The sequence below is a fragment of the Salvelinus alpinus genome, chromosome 1, assembly GCF_045679555.1.
Source record: "Salvelinus alpinus chromosome 1, SLU_Salpinus.1, whole genome shotgun sequence".
In the NCBI taxonomy this organism is placed as follows: domain Eukaryota; kingdom Metazoa; phylum Chordata; class Actinopteri; order Salmoniformes; family Salmonidae; genus Salvelinus; species Salvelinus alpinus.
Window position 1 is genome coordinate 44,433,900 of NC_092086.1, and position 19,546 is coordinate 44,453,445.

The window sequence follows — 19,546 nt, forward strand, 5'->3', positions numbered from 1 at the left end:
GGCAACCATGACTACACGCAATTGCAACTACTTAGCATGTTAGCTAACCCTTCCCCTAACCTTAACCTTTTTTTGCTAATCCTTCCCTTTACCCTAACCTTTACCCGAACCCTTAGAGCTAGCTAACGTTAGCCACAACAAATTGGAATTCGTAACATATCATACGTTTTGCTACTTCATAATATCATATTGTATAAATTGCTATTCGTAACATATTGTATGAATTGCAATTCGTAACATATCATACAAATTGTAATTTGTAACATATCATACAAAATGGATGATGGACATCCACAAATTAATACATACCATACGAAAGGAAACATATCATACTAAATGTAGTGTCTTGGTTTTTGTATAGAATAATACGAAATGCTCTGAGACCTTGTTGCCATGAGACAGTGACATGCCAGCAAGGTGTGAAAAAAGAATGATGATCATCAGTCAATAGATAAGCTACTCTGAATCTGTATTCTTTACTTTTATCAATTCATGTAGTAATGCATCTTAACAGGAAGGGCATGTACCCTACGTTTTGGCAGTTTGTAATGTATTGCCCAATGGCCATATTCATAAGGCTACAAGTATAAATTTGTGTTATTAAATCTGTGCTTATGATACCCACAAACCATGACAGGCCTACACAATACAACAATATAACTTAACCCCTGCCTAGCCCATAATATTGGGAAAAATGTAGATACATTTCATAATTTCCCACATAACTAGAAAATACAAGTTCAATGGAAATTAATGGATAATGTGAACACTTAGAGACATCTGGTGGTTGTACTTAACTAGTACATCTTCAGGAAAAATGTTAGCCGATATACAAACATGGAGGTATTCCACCCATTGTAGACTATACTGTACATAGTCCCACTGCAACACGTATAGGGCTTGGATATAATTGAGTTGAGAAAACAATTATTGTTGGGAACCTATAATTGGTAGTCAGCTTTCTCCTGGATCAGGTGTTGGACTAAGGGGTAGGCCTATGCGGTATGACAGACTGGAGTTTGGGGCCACTGGCAACTATGGGTTCCGATGAGAACTCATGTTGCTCATGTTGCCACTAATGTCAATACTAAGATTCTAACTGCAGGCTAGTAATTCAATAGCCATTTCATTGTTACATATGAAATTCACTTATTTTCTTGCCTGCGCTTGATAGCCTTCTCAATCTCCCTGAGGATTTTCCCCTTATTGTTTCTCATGTTTGCAGATGCCTTTTCTAGAAGGTGATACATCTTCCCTACAATGTAAGACAGTACGAATGTGGTGTACTCAACCATCTCCTTCTTTATTTCCTCCTCACCTAGAGACATGATAAGAAACATCAGGATCAGACACATCAAGCAACCAAGGATACACAAAGAGAAGGAAAGCATAGAATGAGATGAAATACCTTTACAATTATGGATATCGAAGAGGGGCATGTATATGATGGTGGGGTCACTCGGTTGCCCTCAAACACGTTGCAGTCCTTTGGATGGTCTATTTCCTTTGTCACACTGTCGCCTATTTTAGGGAAAGGATTTGCCATCTTTTTTTAATAGTCCCGGAGTGCATCACAATCTGTGGGTAAAGAAGGTGTTAGTGTGCGTCCCAAATGGCACCCTACTCCCTATAGTGCTTTACTTTAGACCGAGACCAGGGGCTCTGTTCAGAAGTAGTGCACTACATAGGGGAATACTGTGCCATTTCGGACGCAGACTTGAATGTGGCCGAACCATCTAGGCCGCGGGTGTCACATTTGGATAGAAATATAGTATAATACGTCAAAGGAGATTTCTAATTGAGAATTAAGGTTAGATTTGCCTCAAATATTTCCACTGCGCTGAACATCACATCTCCAAACACTTCACCAGTTCATTTTCAAGCTCTCTGGCTCCAGTGTAAAATGTGTCTTGGTTTAATTTGGTTTGTCCGCAAAGTAGACAGATGGAATATTGCTATAGTAATGCTACTCTCACAGAGTAACAGAGTAATACCTTTAATCCAGTCGGTTGTGATCTCCTTTTCATCTGCCAAAGCACATCCCAAGATATCTGTAATTAGTGACATCACCATTGAAGAACATACAGTTTGTGTGGCTCAAACTGATTCAATTAATCACAGGTGTTCATGTATCTGTTACATAGTATTTATAACAGGGCCAACACTAACTATAACATGTAAAAGTGCAACATACTGTATCTATGTACCATCTATTAGAGATGGGCACCAATATGGAAAATCTATCGATCAGTTAGATTTTTCGATACGATTTTGATATCGGTTTACAAAAAAAGATTGCAAATGTCTCTGGGCAGAGAACTGCTCGCTAATTGCCACCTGGGCCAGGAGTGAATGTTCTAGGAGCGTAAACCTACGGTGCACAGACCATTTGGGGAGCAGGTGCTCAAACCAAAAAATCTGCAACCGCGGTCACAGACTCGTTGAACAAACCTGACTGATTATTTAGTCACATAGAAGCAATAGATGGCCACATCGTAAGGGCTAATTAAATGACATATTTAACACGATTTTAACGACGACTTGCGAGATGTGGGTTCAGAACAACAAGGACAAAAACTGTATAGATGTTGTTTTTTTGAAGGGGCATGTGCTCTGTACAGGTAGAGCCCTATTTAGAAGTTCTGTGGGAGGAATTTGTGGATGCAGAACAGTCATGTGTTGTTGTTTTTTGTTGCATAATAGTGTAGGTTAACAGAAAGGATCAACTGATATCATGATATTCTTTGCTTATATTGATATCGTGGGATATCGTCATTGTAAATAAGAATTTGTTCTTAACTGACTTGCCTAGTTAAATAAAGGTTACATTAAAAAATATCAATTTTCTTTTTAAATAAAAAATGTATCGATATTGGTGCTCACCACTTGTCTATATGTATATAATGTAAACATTTACAACATGTTATTTAACATTTTTACATTTTACTATGCAAGATAAACACTAGCCCCATTGACAGATTCAGTTGAAGTCGGAAGTTTACATACACTTAGGTTGGAGTCATTAAAACTAGTTTAGATTAGATTAAAAAACTAGATTTTTTATTTTTTATTTCACCTTTATTTAACCAGGTAGGCAAGTTGAGAACACGTTCTCATTTACAATTGCGACCTGGCCAAGATAAAGCAAAGCAGTTCGACACATACAACAACACAGAGTTACACATGGAGTAAAACAAACATACAGTAAATAATACAGTAGAAAAATAAGTCTATATACAATGTGAGCAAGTGAGGTGAGATAAGGGAGGTGAAGGCAAAAAAAGGCCATGGTGGCAAAGTAAATACAATATAGCAAGTAAAACACTGGAATGGTTGATTTGCAGTGGAAGAATGTGCAAAGTAGATAGAAATAATGGGGTGCAAAGGAGCCAAAGAAAGAAAGAAAGAAATACAGTAGGGAAAGAGGTAGTTGTTTGGGCTAAATTATAGATGGGCTATGTACAGGTGCAGTAATCTGTGAGCTGCTCTGACAGCTGGTGTTTAAAGCTAGTGAGGGAGATAAGTGTTTCCAGTTTCAGAGATTTTTGTAGTTCGTTCCAGTCATTGGCAGCAGAGAACTGGAAGGAGAGGCGGCCAAAGGAAGAATTGGTTTTGGGGGTGACCAGAGATATACCTGCTGGAGCGCGTGCTACAGGTGGGTGCTGCTATGGTGACCAGCGAGCTGAGATAAGGGGGGACTTTACCTAGCAGGGTCTTGTAGATGACCTGGAGCCAGTGGGTTTGGCGACGAGTATGAAGCGAGGGCCAGCCAACGAGAGTGTACAGGTCGCAGTGGTGGGTAGTATATGGGGCTTTGGTGACAAAACGGATGGCACTGTGATAGACTGCATCCAATTTATTGAGTAGGGTATTGGAGGCTATTTTGTAAATGACATCGCCAGAGTCAAGGATTGGTAGGATGGTCACTTTTACAAGGGTATGTTTGGCAGCATGAGTGAAGGATGCTTTGTTGCGGAATAGGAAGCCAATTCTAGATTTAACTTTGGATTGGAGATGTTCGATGTGAGTCTGGAAGGAGAGTTTACAGTCTAACCAGACACCTAGGTATATGTAGTTGTCCACATATTCTAAGTCAGAGCCGTCCAGAGTAGAGGTCGACCGATTATGATTTTTCAACGCCGATACCGATACCGATTATTGGAGGACCAAAAAAGCCGATACCGATTAATCGGACGATTTTTATTTATTTATTTGTAATAATGACAATTACAACAATACTGAATAAACACTTATTTTAACTTAATATAATACATCAATAAAATCAATTTAGCCTCAAGTAAATAATGAAACATGTTCAATTTGGTTTAAATAATGCAAAAACAAAGTGTTGGAGAAGAAAGTAAAAGTGCAATATGTGCTATGTAAGAAAGCTAACGTTTCAGTTCCTTGCTCAGAACATGAGAACATATGAAAGCTGGTGCTTCCTTTTAACATGAGTCTTCAATATTCCCAGGTAAGAAGTTTTAGGTTGTGGTTATTATAGGAATTATAGGACTATTTCCCTCTATACCATTTGTATTTCATTAACCTTTGACTATTGGATGTTCTTATAGGCACTTTAGTATTGCAAGTGTAACAGTGTAGCTTCCGTCCCTCTCCTCGCTCCTCCCTGGGCTCGAACCAGCAACACAACGACAACAGCCACCATCGAAGCAGCGTTACCCATGCAGAGCAAGGGGAGCAACTACTAGAAGGCTCAGAGCGAGTGATGTTTGAAACGCTATTAGCGTGCGCTAGCTAGCTAGCCATTTCACTTCGGTTACACCAGCCTCATCTCGGGAGTTGATAGGCTTGAAGTCATAAACAGCGCAATGCTTGACGCACAACGAAGAGCTGCTGGCAAAACGCACGAAAGTGTTGTTTGAATGAATGTTTACGCGCCTGCTTCTGCGCAATCAGATTATATACTCATATTGTATGCTCAGTCAGATTATATGCAACGCAGGACACGCTAGATAATATCTAGTAATATCATCAACCATGTGTAGTTAACTAGTGGTTATGATTGATTGTTTTTTCTAAGATAAATTTAATGCTAGCTAACAATTTACCTTGGTTTACTGCAACGAGAGAGAGGCAGGTCGTTATTGCGTTGGACTAGTTAACTGTAAGGTTGCAAGATTGGATCCCCCGAGCTGACAATGTGAAAATCTGTCGTTCTGCCCCTGAACAAGGCAGTTAACCCACCGTTCCTAGGCCGTCATTGAAAATAAGAATGTGTTCTTAACTGACTTGCCTAGTTAAATAAAGGTATAAAAATCGGCAAATTGGCGCCCAAAAATACAGATTTCCGATTGTTATGAAAACTTGAAATCGGCCATTCCGATTAATCGGTCGACCTCTAGTCCAGAGTAGTGATGTTGGACAGGCGGGCAGGTGCAGGCAGCGATCGGTTGAAGAGCATGCATTTAGCTTTACTTGTATTTAAGAGCAATTGGAGGCCACGGAAGGAGAGTTGTATGGCATTGAAGCTCGCCTGGAGGGTTGTTAACACAGTGTCCAAAGAAGGGCCAGAAGTATACAGAATGATGTCGTCTGCGTAGAGGTGGATCAGAGACTCACCAGCAGCAAGAGCGACATCATTGATGTATACAGAGAAGAGAGTCGGTCCAAGAATTGAACCCTGTGGCACTCCCATAGAGACTGCCAGAGGCCCGGACAACAGACCCTCCGATTTGACACACTGAACTCTATCAGAGAAGTAGTTGGTGAACCAGGCGAGGAAATCATTTGAGAAACCAAGGCTGTTGAGTCTGCCGATGAGGATGTGGTGATTGACAGAGTCGAAAGCCTTGGCCAGGTCAATGAATACGGCTGCACAGTATTGTTTCTTATCGATGGCGGTTAAAATATCGTTTAGGACCTTGAGCGTGGCTGAGGTGCACCCATGACCAGCTCTGAAACCAGATTGCATAGCGGAGAAGGTATGGTGGGATTCGAAATGGTCGGTAATCTGCTTGTTGACTTGGCTTTCGAAGACCTTAGAAAGGCAGGGTAGGATAGATTTAGGTCGGGAGCAGTTTGGGTCGAGAGTGTCCCCCCCTTTGAAGAGGGGGATGACCGCAGCTGCTTTCCAATCTTTGGGAATCTCAGACGACACGAAAGAGAGGTTGAACAGGCTAGTAATAGGGGTGGCAACAATTTCAGCAGATCATTTTTGAAAGAAAGGGTCCAGATTATCTAGCCCGGCTGATTTGTAGGGGTCCAGATTTTGCAGCTCTTTCAGAACATCAGCTGACTGGATTTGGGAGAAGGAGAAATGGGGAAGGCTTGGGCGAGTAGCTGTGGGGGGTGCAGTGCTGTTGACCGGGGTAGGGGTAGCCAGGTGGAAAGCATGGCCAGCTGTAGAAAAATGCTTATTGAAATTGTCAATTATAGTGGATTTATCGGTGGTGACAGTGTTTCCTATCTTCAGTGCAGTGGGCAGCTGGGAGGAGGTGTTCTTATTCTCCATGGACCTTACTGTGTCCCAAAACTTTGAGTTTGTGTTGCAGGAAGCAAATTTCTGCTTGAAAAAGCTAGCCTTGGCTTTTCTAACTGCCTGTGTATATTGGTTTCTAGCTTCCCTGAAAAGTTGCACATCACGGGGGCTGTTCGATGCTAATGCAGAACGCCATAGGATGTTTTTGTGTTGGTTAAGGGCAGTCAGGTCTGGAGAGAACCAAGGGCTATATCTGTTCCTGGTTTTAAATTTCTTGAATGGGGCATGCTTATTTAAGATGGTGAGGAAGGCATTTAAAAAAAAATAACCAGGCATCCTCTACTGACGGGATGAGATCAATATCCTTCCAGGATACCCCGGCCAGGTCGATTAGAAAGGCCTGCTCACTGAAGTGTTTCAGGGAGCGTTTGACAGTGATGAGTGGAGGTCGTTTGACCGCTGACCCATTACGGATGCAGGCAATGAGGCAGTGATCGCTGAGATCTTGGTTGAAAACAGCAGAGGTGTATTTAGAGGGCAAGTTTGTTAGGATGATATCTATGAGGGTGCCCGTGTTTACGGCTTTGGAGTGGTACCTGGTAGGTTCATTGATAATTTGTGTGAGATTGAGGGCATCAAGCTTAGATTGTAGGATGGCTGGGGTGTTAAGCATGTTCCAGTTTAGGTCGCCTAGCAGCACGAGCTCTGAAGATAGATGGGGGGCAATCAGTTCACATATGGTGTCCAGAGCACAGCTGGGGGCAGAGGGTGGTCTATAGCAGGCGGCAACGGTGAGAGACTTGTTTTTAGAGAGGTGGATTTTTAAAAGTAGAAGTTCAAATTGTTTGGGTACAGACCTGGATAGTAGGACAGAACTCTGCAGGCTATCTTTGCAGTAGATTGCAACACCGCCCCGTTTGGCCGTTCTATCTTGTCTGAAAATGTTGTAGTTAGGGATGAAAATTTCAGAATTTTTGGTGGTCTTCCTAAGCCAGGATTCAGACACGGCTAGAACATCCGGGTTGGCAGAGTGTGCTAAAGCAGTGAATAAAACAAACTTAGGGAGGAGGCTTCTAATGTTAACATGCATGAAACCAAGGCTATTACGGTTACAGAAGTCATCAAAAGAGAGCGCATGGGGAATAGTTGTGGAGCTAGGCACTACAGGGCCTGGATTCACCTCTACATCACCAGAGGAACAGAGGAGGAGTAGGATAAGGGTACGGCTAAAAGCTATGAGAATTGGTCGTCTAGAACGTCTGGAACAGAGAGTAAAAGGAGGTTTCTGGGGGCGATAAAATAGCTTCAAGGTATAATGTAAAGACAAAGTATGGTAGGATGGGAATACAGTGGAGGTAAACCTAGGTATTGAGTGATGATGAGAGAGATATTGTCTCTAGAAACATCATTGAAACCAGGTGATGTCATCGCATGTGTGGGTGGTGGAACTGAAAGGTTGGATAAGGTATATAGAGGCTCTACAGTGAAATAAAGCCAATAAACACTAACCAGAACAGCAATGGACAAGGCATATTGACATTAAGGAGAGGCATGCTTAGTCGAGTGATCATAAGGGTCCAGTGAGTAGATGTTGGTTGGGGTCACGGCGATTCAGACAGCTAGCCGGGCCATCGGTAGCAAGCTAGCATAGGATGGAGGTCTGTTTTTAGCCACCTTGTGTGTTTCCGTCGGTAGATTAGTGGGGTTCCGTGTGGTAGAGGGGTTCAATCCAATTGGCAAAATATATATAGTTATAGTGACCCAAGAAAACAAACTGTCCGATAGACTTATTCAGATAGCAGCCGATAAGACAGCTAACGATTAGCGGGCCGTAGATGGGCGTTCAGGTAACATCGCGACGGAGGGGCCAGTTGGATAACTCCCTCGGGCAGATAACATCGGTAGTCCAGTCGTGAAGGCCCGTTGGGGCTCCGCATTGGCAGTAAAACGGGTCCGGATAGGTGATTGTAGTCCAGGAGTGGCTGATGGAACTCTTCAGCTGGCTAGCTCCGGAATAATTGATGTTTGCTCCGGGATCGACGTAAGCCAATAGTCACACGGATAGCAGCTAGCTAGCTGCGAAATCCAGGTGTAAATGTCCAGAGCTTGCATTTGAAATCCGGGGATATGGAGAGAAAAATAGGTCCGGTATGTTCTGGTCTGAGTCGCGTTGTACAAAACTGGCAACAGATTTTCGAGCTAAAGGAATAGCTGATAACCACAAACCGTGGTTAGCTGAATACTAAGGTTAGCCAGTAAACCTGCTAGCTTCTGGTTAGCTTCTGTTTAGCTTCTGGCTAGCTTCTGGTTAGCTTCTGGCTAGCTTCTATTGTGGATTTCAGATTTGAGGTAAATAATACTTTTTTTTTTAAATTGGTGAGGCGGGTTGCAGGAGAGTGTTTTGAAGTTGAGTTTTAGGAAAATAAAATATATAAAAGATATGCGAAGAAAGGTGTAAATATATATATATATACGGGACACGACAAGACGAGGACAAAGGACGAGGACAAAGAACGTCTGACTGCTATGCTATCTTGGAAAGTTTCAAATGCATTTGTATTTATTATGGATCTCCATTAGTTCTTGCCAAGGCAGCAGGTACTCTTCCTGGGGTCCAGCAAAATGTAAAAAACATGCCATTACATTTCACACCCATTAAGTGTGTGCCCTCAGGCCACTACTCTATTACCACACATATCTACAAACCAAAATCCATGTGTACATGTGTGTGTATATAGTGCGTACGTTATCATGTGTGTGTGTGTGTATGAGTGTGTCTGTGCATGTGTGTGTCTCTTCACAGTCCCCGCTGTTCCATAAGGTGTATTTTTATGTTTTTGTAATGTGATTTTACTGCTTGTCTGTGGTGCTGACCTCTTTCATGACCCCGGCTGCTGTGAAGACACCCTAGACGTCTGTGAGAGAGAAAGCCCTCCACCTCCACTCTGTCGGTTAACCAACCCTGGATCTCTCCAAAGCCTACACTGGGTCCCTTTATGGTCTCAATCATTTTGTCTGGACCACAGGCAGCTTCTTTGAACAGGGAAGACATGTTCCTGTGTGTGTGTGTGTGTGTGTGTGTGTGTAAGTGCAATGAGAATCTTGGGTTATAACGTGCTATCAAAATCAATGCATTTTCCTTACTGCTAAATACATATTTAAGATTTCTTTCCATGAACCTACTTGCTCTCTACTTGTGTTCTAATCTATATATTTACTGTACAATAATACACGGTATCTGTCTGTGCTTACCAGGTGGACTCAGACACCACATGCACATACAGGAGGCAGTCCAGCAGGTCATCCATGCACATCTGATGAAGACACCCGAGCATGGCCACTGCAGCCCTTTGTCCACCTGCTGAACCTAGCAGTGCTATGTGTGGCACATCCTGATTGTTTCAATATGAAAAGATAATAAACAAAGAACTCCAAACAATCATGAAGGTTGTGTTCTTTACACTTGGAAACCTCTTACTCATGTGACTGTCTACCTTTAATTCAGTTTCACACTGTTAAGTTGAATACATTTCATGCAGTTCATTTTGCTGCCATGAGAGGAGGAGAAATCCAGGGCTATCTGACAATTTGATCCACATACCGGTTCACAGTTGATGTCATTCCTCCTCAACCATTCTAGAATGTTATGTTTCTTCTTCACAACATACTTCTCTACAAAGAGAGTGAGACTTCTGAACTGTCTGCTGAAATTAACAACACAAATTCTTATCAAAGGAGGCAATAATTAACAACAAATGTGTCATAGTACAAATGATCAGACTCTTAACGTTTTGGGAATTTCTTGAATGTTTCTCCATGATTATCAAAGTAGTTGATTGCAAAATGGACATCATGCGTAGGCGTACAAGGTTTCAAAACAGAACTGGCACTGAAAGTATGCCTCCTTCAGTATGCCATATACTTTATGACATGTAGGCCTAATGTACACTACATGACCAAAAGTATGTGGACACCTGCTCGTCTCATTCCAAAATCATGGGCAATAATATGGAGTTGGTCCCCCCTTTGCTGCTATAACAGCCTCCACTCTTCTGGGAAGGCTTTCCACTAGATGTTGGAACATTGCTGTGTGGACTTGCTTCCATTCAGCCACAAGAGCATTAGTGAGGTCGGGCACTGATGTTGGGCGATTAGGCCTGGCTTGCAGTCAGCGTTCCAATTCATCCCAAAGGTGTTCGATGGGGTTAAGGTCATGGCTCTGTGCAGGCCAGTCAAGTTCTTCCTCACCGATCGCGACAAACCATTTCTGTATGGACCTCACTTTGTGCACAGGGGCATTGTCATACTGAAACAGGAAAGGGTATTCCCTAAACTGTTGCCACAAAGTTGGAAGCACAGAATCGTCTAGAATGTCATTGTAAGCTGTAGCGTTAAGATTTCCCTTCACAGGAACTAATGGGCCTAGACCAAACCATGAAAACAGTTCCAGACCATTATTCCTCTTCCACCAAACTTTACAGTTGGCACTATGCATTCAGGCAGGTAGCATTCTCCTAGCATATGCCAAATCCTGACTCGCCCGTCGGACTGCCAGATGGTGAAGCATGATTCATTACGCCAATGGCGGCGAGCTTTACACCACTCCAGCCGACGCTTGGCATTGCACATTGTGATCTTAGGCTTGTATGCGGTTGCTCGGCCATGAAACCCATTTCATGAAGCGCCCGAAAAAAACTGTTTTTGTGATGACATTGATTCCAGAGGCGGTTTGGAACTCAGTAGTTATTGTTGCAACCAAGGAGAGACAATTTTTACGCTCTACGTGCTTCGCACTCGGGGGTCCCGTTCTGTGAGCTTGTGTGGCCTACCACTTCGCGGCTGAGCCATTGTTGCTCCTAGACGTTTCCACTTTACAATAACAGCACTTACAGTTGACTGGGGCAGCTCTAGCATGGCAGAAATTTGACAAACTAACTTGTTGGAAAGGTGGCATCCTATGACGGTGCCACAATGAAAGTCACTGAGCTCTTCAGTAAGGCCATTCTACAGCCAATGTTTGTCTATGGAGATTGCATGGTTGTGTGCTTAGACACCTGTCACCAACGCGTGTGCCTTAAATAGCCGAATCCACTAATTTCAAGGTGTGTCCACATACTTTTTTATTTGCTAAATTATTTTGGAACAATGCTTTGAAACAAAGTCAAGTATTCGAATACATTTTTTGATTTACTATGTGTCCACATACTTTTTGAATTTGCTAAATTATTTTGGAACAATGCTTTGAAACAAAGTCCAGTATTCGAACACATTTTTTGATTTACTATCCACTGTCTGTTATTGATTAAAAACTCGGCCAAAGGTCAATAACCTCAAAGATCCATTAAACCATAAAAGCAGACTATTAGTCTATTGTGCGGTACTTCTGGGCCGAGCCTCGCGAGAGTTTAGTGTCAGAAACTTTTGAAGACTGGGATCACGTCATTACCTTTACTAACCACAAGAGGGCAATATGTCCTTTAGTTAGTTTTTTATGTACCACCCTTATTTATTGAAGTCCTCTATATAGGCTGGGCAGAGTTTATTGAACCGATGTTAATGATTGGGTATGACTATCGATTTTAGGGTGAATATAGATTGTCAGTAATAGGTATTGTAATAGGTATTAGTTTATTGTCCTGTTCTCCTTATATCTGGTTGAATTACAGGAGTAATAAGAGCAGGGATGTAACTATACCTGCGACCTGCCCCAGTACCTGTGCGTTAGAGATGACGACGATACCTCTAACGTACAGATAGATACTGGTGTACTGCGACCTTATTCAAAAACTCTCATGATCTTATAGGAGGATAGTTCCAGCTCAACTGCGACGTTATGGTATGTAACTTAGTGTATCACGTTTTATGTTGCTTTGCATCGCACTCAACATTTGCGTCAAAAGCCCAAAACATGGGCCTACCACCCCCAGAACTTTCATTAAAATTCAGTACTTTCAATGTGTAGGCCATAAACAAAGCGTTGAATCGGGGGTGCATTTTTCCAGTGCGTAAAATACTCATAACATTGTTACGTCATAATTGATGAGGTTTAAAACTGAACAGAACAACTGGTTGGTCAGTCTTATCTTCGTTGTTGACTGGACAACCTAGTGTTAATCATTGGATGCACATTCTCTTATTTTACAAGGAAAAGACATGGAGAGTAAAGTGTCTGAGGTATGTTACTTTATTTTCAATACTGTGGTTATTGTAAATGAGAAGAATAATAATTGTACAGATTTTACAGCAGGATAACATCCAATTGTATTCATTTATGTGGGTTAAAAGGTAGCCTATAGGCTGTCATTGACCAAAACATTTAAGTAATAGACCAATAGAGGGGGTGAGATCAGGTACGACCATTCTAGCCAAGGAGAGGGCAGATGCATGTGTGAACAACAGGCACAACTCCAATATAAAGTAGATTTTTTTCAAAGTTGCTGAAATGCCATGAGTGTCTGCTTATATCAGTGCATTCCAAACAACCTAACCATTACGAAACTTCTATTCGATCAAACAAGCATCACGCAGCAAATTACCAATGACATTTTTTGTTGTACAAATTTAAGCCTGGGCCAATTCTTTGCTGATCAAGAAATAGCCAGCCCAACTCAGTCAATAGCGGCTGAACCGGAGGCAGAGATGCAGGAGGCTGATCTGAAGTCAGCTGACCCAACCCAGTCACTAGAGGCTGCAATAGAAAGTGAGATGCAGGCTGATCTAGAGACAGCCAGCCCATCCCATGTACAGGAGCCACACCAGACTTCTCTACTCAACTCTGGAGACCTGGAACTGGAGGTGAGGACTGTAGTCATCTCTCAATCTAGTCTACTAGTTGCATTGTGTGTGTGTGTTTGGGAGGAGAGAGTACTAGAGTTGATTGAATTCCAGCCTAACTGTAATTCCTGGCGTCCCCAGGATACTGATGTGACCTTCACCACCACGCCCACAGCCCCCCAGGCTGCAACGTCCCAGAACAGCCTTGTCAGGCTGCAAAGAAGCTCCCCAGTTCTCTGCACCTTTGTGCAGGACATGACTGACAAGTATGTTGCTCTGTGGCTTTCCTATTCTCCCCTTGACTGTTTGATTGTATTATAAATATTTTAGATGCCCAACTCAACTGGGCTTCCTTGATATGTTCCTCATTAGAAAAGTTATCTGTTATTTACTTTTCAGCCACTGGAATCTGTTGAGTGAGAATATGCGTGCCAAGGTGAGTTAAAGTCAGTTCCTGTCTGCTTGGTTAGTGAAATGGTGAGTCATCACATGGCTCTAAGTCATTATATCAGTACACTGTCTAACTTCTCTATATGTTCATTGCAGTTAACCAGAGATGAGTTTACTGCTAAGTGCATGGACATTGTCACATGGGTGAAGAAGATCAAATCGACAGTTGTGGTTCCAGCCCTTGACCTCACCATGCAGATAGAGCTGACTGAGTTGCCAGGCTCTCCTGGATCAGGAAGTGAGGAGGCAGTAACTTCTCTCTCCCGCACTGTGAGATTAAGTTGTACTCAAGGCCCCAGCAGGAGCACCAGCCCTAAAACTTCCTGGAGCTCGCGGACATCCACACCTTTCCCCTCCACTCACAGGTAAGCACCACTATCCACTTCCCTCCAAGAAGTTCTACCCTCACACATTACTCCCATACCCCCCACCATGTGTACCAATAACCAGCCCTACTTAGTGAGAGATACTGCTTAGATGGATACAAGCGCTCTAAAATGTTTATTGGTTTACTTCCTTTGAGTATTAATAATAATGAGGTTGAGTCCAAAACGCTATGGACATTTTTGTTGCTATGTCTCTGTTGTGTGCATTCTCTAGGTCCATGACCTCTTTGCTGAGTGAAGAGGACGATGAAGACTTGATCCCTGGAGAGTTCACATATCTCTCTACACCTGAGGGGGACAATAGAGAGGTGAAGGACAGACCCTGCTCAGAACCACTCAGGTCTGTTTTTGGCCTGTCTCAGAGCTGTGTTTTCAATGAAATGGTCCACAGTGGAGCATGTAGGTCGCTGAGTGAGATTGTACTGCCGTCCAGCCAGAGTAGGCAGAGGAAGCTCATGCCCATCATCGTCTCCGCAGACACCAGGTTGGTAATGGAAATTGTGGAGATGGTGATGAAAGTCATCAACTCCAGGCTAGCTCAGCTAATGCTACATGTGGGTTGTAATCAGGGAACTGAAGGTCATGGCAGCAACTCAGCAAGCATTCAGTTTGCTCAAGAGATGCTGAGCATGGCAATTGCATCAATGTATGCCCACGCCATGGTGCATATTGCGCACGGAAGCAAGTCCAGCAGTCGCCAGTCCAAAAAGTCTCCGCTTGAATTAGAGGGGGAGCTTGAAGCCATATTGGGTCCTCTGGCTGGACAGGTAATAGTCACCATCATTAATAGTATCCTCAGGACTAAAGACAATGGAAGATCTGAGCAGGAACGGACCACCCCTTTGAGTTACTTCCTTACTGCAGTTTCTGCTGAAATTCAAAGCATGGTAGTTCAAAGATCTGCAAGTAGACAGTCCTCCAGGCAGTCAATCAGTGACCACTTGTTGAATATCTCCAAGGGCAAGATCGTGAAAGCCGTTCAAATTAAAATGTCACAACTCTATGGCGAGTCTACAAATGAAAGCTGCATATCAGCAACTCCAACAATCCAGAGCCTGTCCATGTGCCCGTCCAAAGAATCCCTTTGTGATTGGACTCTCACCTCAGACGACGTGCATCCAGCTAAGTTTATGTCTAGCAACAGAATTACAGCATTGTCGACTGATGTTGTGGATGTTGTGTTTGGGGATGTTCTTTATAATCTTGGACTTTTGGACAGCCAAACACATTTAAGGCCACAGAGCACCAGCGCCAGCTCATCAATAGACATCAGCGGTGTTGCTGGGGAGATGGTCAGACAAGTCTCCATAAAACTCCAGCCCTTTGTTTCTGAGAGCAGTCTAGAGGCCATGTCCATGACTCACGACTCACCATCTCTGCCCATCTCAGACTCTGACTTGAAGTTCTTGTGCTCTCACTCAGCGTTTGCTGTGGCAACTGCCTGCCAAGCAATTCAAAATGAGCTTGAGATTGAGCTGAGTCTCAACCCAGCCACAGAGGCCGACTCCCAGGGTAACCTTGCTGCCAGAGACCTGGTATTTTCTCTGTCACAGAGTCTTGAGGACATAGATGTTTCTCACATCATTCAGGGCCTTAAGGAGGAAGATGTGACGTTTGCCAATCTGAACGAAACCCCTTCGACCGACACTAATAGATTAGAGGAAATCTTATCTGCCCATATTTCCCCTGAAAGTATTGCAGCGGCATCGGTTGATCTTTTTGATGGCGTATTAGGAGACTTGCATGAGGCATTTGAGGCAAATAAGGTCTCAGCAGCCACAAAATCTGGTCGCAAAAAGTTCTGGGTGGAAGTACATTCAAGTTCACAAAACCTGTACACCAATGTGCGGAACAAACTAAATAAGTGGTTCAGTTTACATCATCTCACTGAGGAAAAAGATGTCCCTCTGAATACCAAGCTCTCTGCAACTGGACCACTCCTAACTGAGGCCTGTTTGGAGGTATCTCCTGTGCAAAAGACCAGTATTAACAGCTCTGGTATGTCCTTCAGGTCTCTGAGTAATATCTCAGACAACCAGCTAACCCTCCACACATGCACTAAAGAGGTCATCAAAAAGGTGGCCTCAGTTCTGAAGGTTGAGGCTTCTAAGGAAGACTGTTCTTCTTCCGTTGGAGGGAGGACATTAAATGTATTCTTGGAGTTCAGTCAGAAGTTGGATGCTCTCATCTCAAAGTTGGAGGACCTCCCCATTTCAGGTGAGATTTCCTCGCTCACACAGCCACAAAGTGCAGTCAGCAGCAGCAGAACCTCTAATATTTCCATCCGGAGTATTCTAAGTGTAGAGTTCCACACAAAGGCTAACCAGATCGTGAGTGAGGCCATCTCTGGAGCTGCAATTGTTTTCATTCCTCGCAAGGCCAACCATTTGGAGCTACTGAATATGCCTGCTACCTATTCACAACATCTGTTTGCAGCAGCCTCGGACATTGTGAACATTATTGTGGAAGAACTAGAGAGAGAGACCATGGATACAGAGTCCCACCTCACACCTAAAATAGTTTTTGACGAGTTCCTGGATGTGGCTCACAACATCTACTACCGAGTGAGGGATAGGCTGAAGGTCTTGGTGGATTCCATGCCTGTGGAGAAACATGGATACTTTGAGGCCTCTGACACTGCTCATGTCCTGGAGCGACCTCAATCTGTCAGGAGTGAGAAGATGTTGACAAAAGACAGTTTAGCCAATGTTGAAAGGTCTAAATCCCTTGCGTCTCAGGGTGGCCCGTCAACAGAAAATCAAGACTTTGACACCTTCACATTGACACCCACCAAGAGCATGTCAGTGTTGAGTGATCACAGTTTGAAAGGAGATTTTTCTCTCTTGAGTGAAAGTTGCCAACCACTTTTGGCTCTCCAAGACTCAACAGTGCCAGTCACTAAGCAGAGTTTCACCAAATCTGCTAAGAACACCCTCAGCCAGATCCTAAATGTGATCAAGTGCAGAGTGGTTGCCTCGGATAATTCATCTGTTGGACAGAAGACAACTGACATGTTGGACTCTCTTCTTGAGAGCCTTGACCAGTTGACTGCAGATGAGATAAAGGGGACAGCATCCCACAGCTTGATCACAATAGATGTGCCAGAATCACTGTCTAAGCAATCCTTGACAAAATACTTGTCAACTCGTGAGAGGAACCATGATTCTTCCCCTGCAAAGCTTGTGTGTCAACCATCATGCCAGATACCAACATCCATGTCTGACACCAACATTATATTGCAAACTATAATGGAAACGCTGGTGACGGACGAATCAAAGAAGACTTCAGCAGAGGAAAACCTTGAGAGGCTCGTCTCCATTGAAACCATTCAAGGTGTGTCAGACGACCTCATCACAAAGGTCCATGGTCTCATTCAGGAGATCACAATAAGCCGGCAACGTCAATCCATGGCTGGCCACAGGAGCTTCTCTGAACCGGCATTGCCAAAGCCAGCCCTGAAAAAGCTGTCAAGGAATGATGCCTCTGAGCTCGCCTACAGCTTTGCCGAAAATTCTGTTAGGACTCTCCTGGGGCAGTGTTTAGATGTGTCGCTCTTTTCCACCGGAGTAAGGCAGACGATGGATCAGGTCACTAAGATAATGACCAACACAGTGATGGACACCCTGACTGATGTGTCCAAGCCCACAGTGAAGTCAGAGGATGGTAAGTTAAATTGCCATTTTAACTCTGTAGAGGAATCTTTTGTAACGTGCTCAATAGATTGTTTCTTTCTTATGAAGTTTACTGACTTCAACTGTGCCTAATGTATCGTCTCTACGTCTCCTAGAATTAGTTTCCAGGTTAGTCCTACCAGATGAATTCCCCACCAGGAGCCTTAACCCAGCTGATGGCAACGCTGAGGTGATGCCTCGCTCTGCTGGAGGTGAAAAGAATAGCAAGAAGTGGCGTTTCCTTTTCAAAATGCCTAAGATCCCGAAGATCAGGATCAAGGTAGGGAGCTTTGTGTTTTGGAATTGCCTCTAAGTTAGGGCTGGGATTTAATTATCCCACAGCCAGTGGGTTTATGAGATTGTGAGGGCTCTTATGTCAGGATATATTTTGTCAACAGGTGTTCAAGAGAAAAGGACAAGCCAAGAAGCACCCTGAACTGGAAGCGCTGCCAACAAAACGTTTCAGTGATATGTCACTGAGTGAGTAATAAGCATTGATTATGTCATTTTAATTAATCACCATATGACCAGTTTGTTACGATCTTGGCAAGAGTGAACAAAGATACAGTACCAGTCAAAAGTTTGGACACACCTACTCATTCAAGGGTTTTTCTCCAGTTTGTACTATTTTCTACATAGTAGAATAACACATATAGAATCATGTTGTAACCAAAAAAGTGTTAAAGAAATCAGACTATATGTATATTTGAGATTCTTTAAAGTAGCCACCCTTTGCCTTGATGACAGCATTGCACACTTTTGGTTTCAGAGGTTCCTTCCGCTTCCCCGCCCATGGAGGACCTGATACCTGCACCTACTGCACAGGATTCCCAGTCCCGTAAATGCCCCTTCGTGGTTAGGGTGTTTCGGGCCCTCTCTCGAGCCATCACCAGCCCCTTCAGAGGAGCTTTAGGGAAGAAGCACTAGATAAGTGCCTGATTTTAATAAACATTACTGCATTTATTTTAAGATTAGTACTTGTTATTAGTACTTTATAGTGGTAGACTTTTTATGGTCATTGATTGTGGAATACTGATAAAGACTAAATATTGCTTCTTATAGGGACCACACCTTCAGTGTGGCAAGCCCATATTCCAAATGTCTAATAGAGAATCCCCACCTACCCACCTCTAAGACTCCCGAGACGCACTGATAATTCTCACAGTATCACACTCATCCCACTCCTAGCTTATTGGCTATGGCTGGTTTAACAATAGTACTTCATCATTCTTTTTTAGATCTGGATCGCTTAGAATAAACAGGGTGAGGCCTCATACGTTTGATGCACACAATGAATGTAGTAGGTGTGGGGGAGCACATGGGCCAAGACTGAGTGATGAAACTATAAGTCTTCCTAATGGGAATTCCTCGAACAGTGTGGCTTTTCCGAAGGGTATATAGCACATCCTACCATCCATTACATGGGTCACTCTCAACACCAAATGTCTTTCTCCATCATGGAATTTCACTCTATTTTTACCCCTGTTGATCATATCTTAGTTCTGCATGTTTGAGTGGAACATCAGACAGATTATTTGTTTGTGTGTAATATAGGACATCAAAGGCTTTGCTCATGGTATTTTAGTCTTAATAGGGAAAAGAGTGTAAAATATGTTAACAATAAGGATGTAGACTTCAAACCAGGTAACTGAAATCCAGTAGCAAGCCATTTCTGACATTCATAGAATTGTCTATATTAGAACTCACATTGACATTAGCATTTTGACAGATGGCATTGACTGATGAGTTCAGAGAGCACTGAAAGCTGTTCGACGGAGGGCTCTGCTCAGGATTCTAATAATGTAATATTGTCCACACGACCC

The 19,546-nt window shown here is 43.1% G+C and overlaps 2 long non-coding RNA genes across 2 annotated transcripts; one reads left to right on the forward strand and one right to left on the reverse strand.

The window, feature by feature from the left end:
- Positions 1–1,282: 1,282 nt before the first annotated feature.
- On the reverse strand, positions 1,283–5,174 carry LOC139567845 (uncharacterized). Its single transcript, XR_011673469.1, has 4 exons — positions 5,073–5,174; positions 1,995–2,051; positions 1,409–1,578; positions 1,283–1,318 (listed from the first exon to the last, which is right to left on the reverse strand). It is a non-coding gene; the product is annotated as an uncharacterized lncRNA (long non-coding RNA).
- Positions 5,175–18,121: 12,947 nt separating this feature from the next.
- Positions 18,122–18,694, forward strand: LOC139567848 (uncharacterized). The gene is made up of 2 exons (XR_011673470.1): positions 18,122–18,203; positions 18,493–18,694. It is a non-coding gene; the product is annotated as an uncharacterized lncRNA (long non-coding RNA).
- Positions 18,695–19,546: the final 852 nt, after the last annotated feature.